The following is an 8035-nucleotide window of genomic DNA, read 5'->3' on the forward strand; positions in this document are numbered from 1 at the left end:
TATATCTCCATGACTCTCATTACTCTATGAGAGAGAGAAGAGAGAGATAGAGAGGGAGAGAGATAGATTTCATTATTGTCCTCGAAGGAAAATATGAACTAATATATATATATATATATATATATATATATATATATTATATATATATATATATATATATATCTATATATATATATATATATATATATATATATATATATATATATATATATATCTATATATATATATATATAGATAGATATATATATATATATATATATATATATATATATATATATATATATATATATATATATATATATATATATATATATATATATCTCCATGACTCTCTATGAGAGAGACATAGAGAGGGAGAGAGATAGATTTCATTATTGTCCTCGGAGGACAAAAATGAACTATGGGACCAAAGTTACATGTGATGTAGTATGTGTGCGGTTGATGAGTGATTCTTGATGCTCCAAAATTGTGGTGATGAGAGTCGCAATGGAGAGCCCACACTGTGCCTAGGAGAGAAAAGTTTGTAGGTCTACATCATGGCTAAAAATGTGAGGGAAGCAAGTTTGGATGTGACCAAAAGCTAAGCACTCTAGTCGTGTGTGGTACTCAAACTCTCGAACTTGCAATGACCATAATGTACACATTCGATTTGACTCTTCTCCATTGCCCCAACACCCTATCTCGCATTGAAGGGAGTGGAAGCTAAGCTGAATGGCTGCTATAGTGCATATCAATGACAAGGGGATAGGCTCAAGCAAAGAAGGGTAAGTACGTTTCCTCTTTCAACGAAGAACAAGGTTTTGTAATTGGGGGCAATATGGGTGGTGTAATGTATGAAGTGTGACCCATGGGATTCCTCCCAAGCCGTAATACATTGGCATTGTAGAAAATCTTCATTCACTTGGGAGTTGATTGAGGCATCATATAGCAAGTGTAATGCATCCCATCTCCCAACCCACTTCCACCCTATCTCGCATTGAAGGGACTGGGAGCTAAGCTGGTTGCTATAGTGCATATCAATGACAAGGGGATAGGCTCAAGCAAATAAGGGTGAGTATGTTTCCTCTTTCAACGAAGAACAAGGTTTTGTAATTGGGGGCAATATGGGTGGTGTAATGTATGAAGTGTGACCCATGGGATTCCTCCCAAGCCGTAATACATTGGCATTGTAGAAAAGCTTCATTCACTTGGGAGTTGATTGAGGCATAATGTAGCAAGTGTAATGCATCCCATCTCCCAACCCACTTCTTTATGTCTTGTATCCATCCAGTGCTCAAGATCTTGCCTTTATGCATCTTTTGAATTTTTTGGCTTGCTTCCCATGCAATTGTAGGGAGTCAATGTGAGGGGTTTTGACACATCTTTATCGTGTACTCCAGAACCCTTTCCATGTCCATAATGTCAATTAGAAGAGAGCTCGACTCAAGAAGTAGTGTTACTTCCCTGATACATCAGTGTCAGTCTATTTACTTTTGTTGGTAACTAAGGATGGACCTTTGAACCTTAAGGGTGTTTTTACACCAACGGTTAGTTTTAGGCGAGCAGTCTAGTTCTTGACGTTGTCTTGCAGTTGGGCAGTTAGTCTGATCTGTCAGGGCACTTACTTTTTGATTGTAACTAAGGTCTTAGCTTTAAGCCTTAGGGGTTTATTTACACAAGAACTTTATGCCTAGTTATTTTTAAAGTCTTGAAGGATCATATGGTGTGTAGCAATTTTTGGATGTAATCGACATGCAGTTTTGGCAGTTCCTTGCAGACGTACTGCTATTTTTGCTTTGTAATTTGATGGTGATGATAACTATACCATGAAGCAGTACTTTCTTATCTCCGGACAGTTTGATCTAGAAAGATAAAAAATCAATAAGGATAGGGGCACTCAAGGAAGTGCAAGACTCTCAGAGAAGGGGTGTGCCACCTGAGGATTGGAATTTTGTTATAAGATCATTGGATGATCAGGGAAGAAGGACTTTAGAACACAATCCAACTGTACTGCAAGAATAGGTTGGTGGTAATGAATTTTATGATGCTTTGTTGACAACTCTGATAACAATCACAGTAAAGCAAATGTTGAGGTTGGTACCTGCATTTTCACAACAACTAATAAAAAGCCTTACTAAGGAAGTAATAGGAAAGAATTAGGAAACAGGAATGTATACTGAGGAAAATGTTGGTGGGGAAGCTCGTGAAGTTCAACCTTTGGATGTTGATTACAAGGTACCAGTAGTTGGGGCTTCTATTGGAAATGTGTTTTTCCCCGGTGTACTCTTAGATGGGGAATCAGAAGTTAATATCCTCCTGGAGTCAACCTGCAAACGTTTGAATCTCCTGAAGTGGGATCCAGCTCCTTTTCATGGTAGACCAAAGGCGAGTTCAACCTTTGGGAATTTTGAGGAAATTGCAGATCTCTGTTGGGGGACTGTAGTTTGTAGCCAACTTTGTAGTACTCATGTTGGAAGAATCTTTTCATTCTTATCCAATAATGTTGGGAAGACCATGGTTGAGAGCAGCAAAGGTAAAGTAGTTATGGGGAGTAGACTCCATTGTGATCAAAGAAGAAAGTCATAATGCAAATGGATTCCAGAAAGGTAATACCACCAGGTTTTAGGGCACTACATGTAGAGGGACTGAACATGGTAGAAGAATTTGGAGAGGATGTAGAAGAATAATTTTTGAGAACCAATTCATCAGTGGTACCTATTTTTGAAGTGGATGTGCAAAAGATAGCAACTAAGTATGTTTTGCAGCATCAAGATAATGGGTTGAAGTCTTTGACTCAGGAAGCATTGATTGCTCAGGGTAAGCAGTCAACTACCAAATTGGGTAACGAGTTGTTGAAAAAATTGCAGATTGGAAACAAAGAAGAATTGGAAGCTATTGAAGCAGTAAAGCAGGCAAAAAGAGCTTTTGAACATCAGATGAAAAGAACTGCTAGGGTCACTAGGGATGAACTGCAGGAACTGAACCTGAACACTCATGAGGAACCACAAACAGTGAGGGTGTCAGCAGAACTAGATGAGGAGTTTAAGGAGAAACTGAAGGAGTTGCTGCTAGAATTCAAGGATGTTTTTGCATGAAAATATACATATATGAAGGGAGTAGATGCTAGCTTTTCAACACAAAATTAACTTGAAAGCAGATGCAGTTCCAATTGTACAACAAAGATACATGATGAATCCTAACTATGCCAAATAGGTTAAAGAGGAGATTGATAAATTGCTGGTTGTGGGTTTCATTTACCCATTGGATGAGCTTACTTGGTTGTCACCAATTGTTGTAGTTCCCAAGAAGAATGGAAAGATTAGGGTGTGTGTAGATTACATGAAACTGAATGCTGCAACAGTGACTGATCCATTTCCATTACCTTTTTGTGATACACTATTGGATGCAGTAGTTGGACATGAGCTTTATAGTTTTCTAGATGGTTTTAGTGGATACAACCAAATTTTAATGGCACTTGAAGATAGGGAGAAAACAACTTTTGTCATTGAGTGGGGAGTTTATGCTAGCAATGTGATGACATTTGGCTTAAAGTATGCTCCACCAACATTTCAGAACATGGTCCAGCGTGTGTTTACTGAATTCCTTATAGCATTTATGAGGGTTTTTTTGGATGATTTTAGTGTTTTTGGAAAGAAGCAGGAACATCTTGAGCACTTGAGGTTGTGCTTTCAGAAATGTAGGGAATTCAGGCTGTCACTGAACCCAGTCAAGTGTGCATTTGCAGTTAAGAGAGGAGTTCTCTTGGGACATGTAATTTCTGAAGAAGGAGTATCTATAGATCCAAGGAAGGTGGAAGCAATCAGTAAAGCACCAAAACCAAGGACATTAAGCAATTGAGTAGTTTTTTGGGTTAGGTGAAGAGATATTTAGCACATGTCTGTACACCACTAACAAAGCTTACGAAGAAGGATGTAGTATTTGAATGGGGAGAAGAGCAGGGAAGAGCATTCAGGATTCTAAAGAAGATGTTAACTGTAGCACCAATTTTAATTGTTCCTGATTGGAATTTACCATTCCATATTTTTGTGGATGCATCTCATGTGGTAGTAGGTGCAACATTGATGCAAGAAACCAGACGAGGTTGGTTTAGACTAATTTACTATGCAAGTAGGGTATTGACACCTGCAGAAAAGAATTACACAGTTACTGAGAGGGAATGCTTGGGAATGATCTATGCATTGCTGAAATTTAGACATTAACTTTTAGCCAATGGGGTAATCTTCCATGTAGATCATCAGGATTTTATCTATTTGGTGAACAAACCACATTTATCAGGAAGGTTGGCTAGATGGATATTGCTCTTGCAGGAATTTGAATATGTGGTAATACATACTCGTGGGAGACTTAATGTTTTGGTTGACTATCTCAGTAGATTGGAAACAACTGAGGTTGATTTCTCAGGAATACCTAATCAATTACCTTCTGATGCGAGTTGTTTTTAGTTCAGGTGACAGAGCAGTCAGGGGATTGGTATGAAGACATGCTTCAAATTTTTTATTGAAGGGGTATTACCTAAAGCAATGACTAAGGATCAGAGAAAAAGATTAGCATTAAGAAGAAAACCTTACACAATAATTGCAGGGGTATTGTACAAGAGAGGAATCGATTAGTTGATCAGGAGATGTGTTCTTGAATTTGCGCAAAGAGCAATATTGGCAGAAGCTCATCCAGGTAATTCAGGATGACATTTTTCAGAGTGCATAGACTAATGTGGTTTAAATGTGGTCACTGTTAAGAACAAGTACCCATAACCTGGCATGGATGAGCTGTTCGACAAGCTCACTCATCCTCCTATTTTTACAAAGATAGACTTGCGATCGGGATATCACCAAGTACGTATTTGACTTGTTGATATACCCAAAACTGCATTCCAAACAAGGTTTGGACATTACGAGTTTTTGGTTATGCCTTTTTGGTTAACCAATGCGCCCGCAACTTTCATGAAACTCATGCTGGATAGTGTCTTGAGACCGTACTTGGGCAAGTTTGTTATCATTTTTCTCGATGATATTCTCGTATATAGTGCTTCTAAGGAAGAGCACTTGCAACATTCATCTGCGGCAGGTGTTTGAATTGCTAAGAGAAAACAACTTTTATGCCAAAGAATCAAAGTGTGATTTTCTCAAGGAGGAAATTCACTATCTAGGGTATGTTATCTCAGCTAATGGGCTGCACATGGATCAATCCAAAGTGGATGCCTGTAAGGTCTCTACTTTCGAATTCCACACAAGTTCTATTACACATTTGATTTTTTCAACCATCGTTTATTATTTAAAAACATTCAAATTCAAATTCAAATTATGAACCGTAGGGTGAGAAAACCTAGAATTTAAAATTTACGGTACAAAATTTTGACATATTTAGCTATACGAAACATTAACTAACTTATTGCAAGGCTTATTTACGGATTGTAGAATTTTCTCTTACTACTTTAAAGTTATAGTAAGGCTGTAAAGTTTAACTTAAGAATGTAAAGTAATTTATCATTAAAGAAATAAATAAAATAATTATAAAAACAGAAGAACACACATGGATGACACATGAAGGCACATGGACTCACATAGGAGGGGACAAAGTGGGACACACAGTCACATGGAAAGGAGAGGTTAGTCTTGACTAATCTTATTGAGGGGGGCTGTGTGGCCTTATCTCTTGATGATGATGACAAATTGGTCAAGCTGATGGGTACCACAAGGGGACCAAAAACGCGAGTATGAATTTTAGGAAAAATAAAATAAAATATATTTTTTTTTGAAAAAAAAGTTGGACGTTTTCTTTTCTGCTATAAATAGAGCATCCATATTCACACTTTAGACATAGAGATTGCGTCTATAGCGATCATGAAGTGCTGCCACTTCTCTTAGAGAGAAGGCGTCCACAAACCACTAAGAGAGCAAAAACTCTAGTGGAGGTGCGTATTAATTAAGCATTCAATTAGCTTTAGAAATGATGTGTGTATGTTCTCTCATACTATAATCTCTCTAATCGATTAGTAAGATCCAATTAGCTTTAAGAAGGATATGTGTGTGTGTGTGTGTGTGTGTATGTGTGCACGTGCTATCTCTTACTCTAATCTCTCTAGCGAATTAGTAAAGTTTGATTAGCTTTAGATAAGGATGTGTGTGTGTTCTCTTTTACTCTAATTTCTCTAGTGCATTACTAAGACTCAATTAGCTTTAGGAAGAATGTGTGCATGTTATCTTTTACTCTAAATCTCTCTAATGGATTAGTAAGACTCTGTGTGTGTCCTCTCTTACTCTAATCTCTCTAATTATACCTACTCTCTCTAGTGAGTACATCTTAACTATTAACTTATGCATAGTTAATTGAAAGTTAATACATAAGAGTACTCATCATACTCTTATTATGCATGATGAAATTCTCATTCACCAATTTTATTATCAATTAGATTAATTAGTATTTTGAATAATAATAAAAATTGATTTAGTTGAAGTATATGAATTGAAGTTTGGGTTAGAAATGTCATGCATAAAAGTAATGCATTTCTAAACTTTCAATTTCGTAGTTTACACACTTAATTTTTGATTAACTAAGATTAGGAAAGATTTTGATTTATAGAAATTAGGTGTAGTGCAGTGACACTAAGTGAAAATCCAAATGGGCGAGGGTTCAAATTACAGACTCTCTTTTCTGGAAAATTTTAGTAAAGTAATATTCAAGAAAATAACAAGCTTACTTATATGTAAAAAAAACGACCTTAGATTTCAAGGAAATTACTAGGGAAATTGACCAATTAAAGTTCTAAGTGTAGAATCTAAGTGTAGTACAAAAAAATGGCTCCAAAGCGTGCTCAAATTCAAGGCGCTAATGATCATGAAGCCAACACGAGTAACGTGAGAACTCCTGCGGAACATGCTATGTCTCCACCAATTGAACCTATCAAAAATTTGATACAAGTTAGTACATTTATTTCAAGTGATGCATTCATTGCATATACGAGCCTTTAGAAATATATTAATTACCTCTTATGAAAAGAAACCACGGACCAAACCAAGGGGCTTAACCCCAAGAAACTCGGCATATGTTTGACAAGTAGGAAAGAATGTCTGGTTAAACTGGTTGCTATAGGAAAGAATGTTTGTCCAAAACCTTCGGTATGGTTTCTCTCAAGAATCTCTACTTATTAGCGCTGACATTATGTGGCAGTTGCCAAGGCGTGAGATGACGCCCAGGATGGCACCGCTGATGTTGTGGTGGGAGTACACCCAGATTAGCCCAGCTGGATACTACAGTTTTGTCTTGCCGTGGCGTGAGGATGACGCCCAGATTGGCACCATTGTTGCTGTGTCGGGAGTACATCCAGATAATCATTGTTACTCTTTTGGTTTTCAGCTACTCATTGTGCAATGCAGGCATGTACCCAACATCTTGTACCTCGCACTGGACCCCACCACGTATGTACCTTGCTGAGGATAGTTGCTTTCCCAACCCCGGAGTATGTTATGGATAAGGGATATGTACATTTATTACTCAAGTGCTCATTATGAGCTATGGCCATTTATGCCCAGCCGGCCAATGTGTACTCATTTTTTAGCATTAAAGAATCTATAAATAAATACGTGCAAGAGGAAAATGCTCACTCTTACACAAGGGGAGATTGCACCCAATGCCTGTGTCTATTCTTCTCTCCTCTCCTCTCTCCCCTCTCGTCATGTCGGTGTAGCACTCCGCTCTAGGAGGTGTATCTACATGTGCTCTTCTACTCTCTCTCACTATCTATCTCTCTCTGTTCGCATATAGCATGGATTATACATTGTGCAATTCATCAAGTATGAAGATTTGTCATTTTATGGCTTCTAGTACGTTGTTTTTGGTATTTTGCAGGCCCGCAATGCTCCTGTTTGTAGCAATTTTGGTTGTTGGCCTTCATATGGATAAATCCAAAGTGGATGTCATTCGTAAATGGTCTTCTTCCAAAAATCTAGAAGAATTTTAGGTTTTTTTGGGATTTGCATTTTTTACCGACGGTTCATTAAAATCTATGCTCGCATTGTCATTCCTATGATGAACCAAT

The sequence above is a fragment of the Adiantum capillus-veneris genome, chromosome 30, assembly GCF_014529385.1.
Source record: "Adiantum capillus-veneris isolate H3 chromosome 30, ASM1452938v2, whole genome shotgun sequence".
Taxonomy (NCBI): Eukaryota; Viridiplantae; Streptophyta; class Polypodiopsida; order Polypodiales; family Pteridaceae; genus Adiantum; species Adiantum capillus-veneris.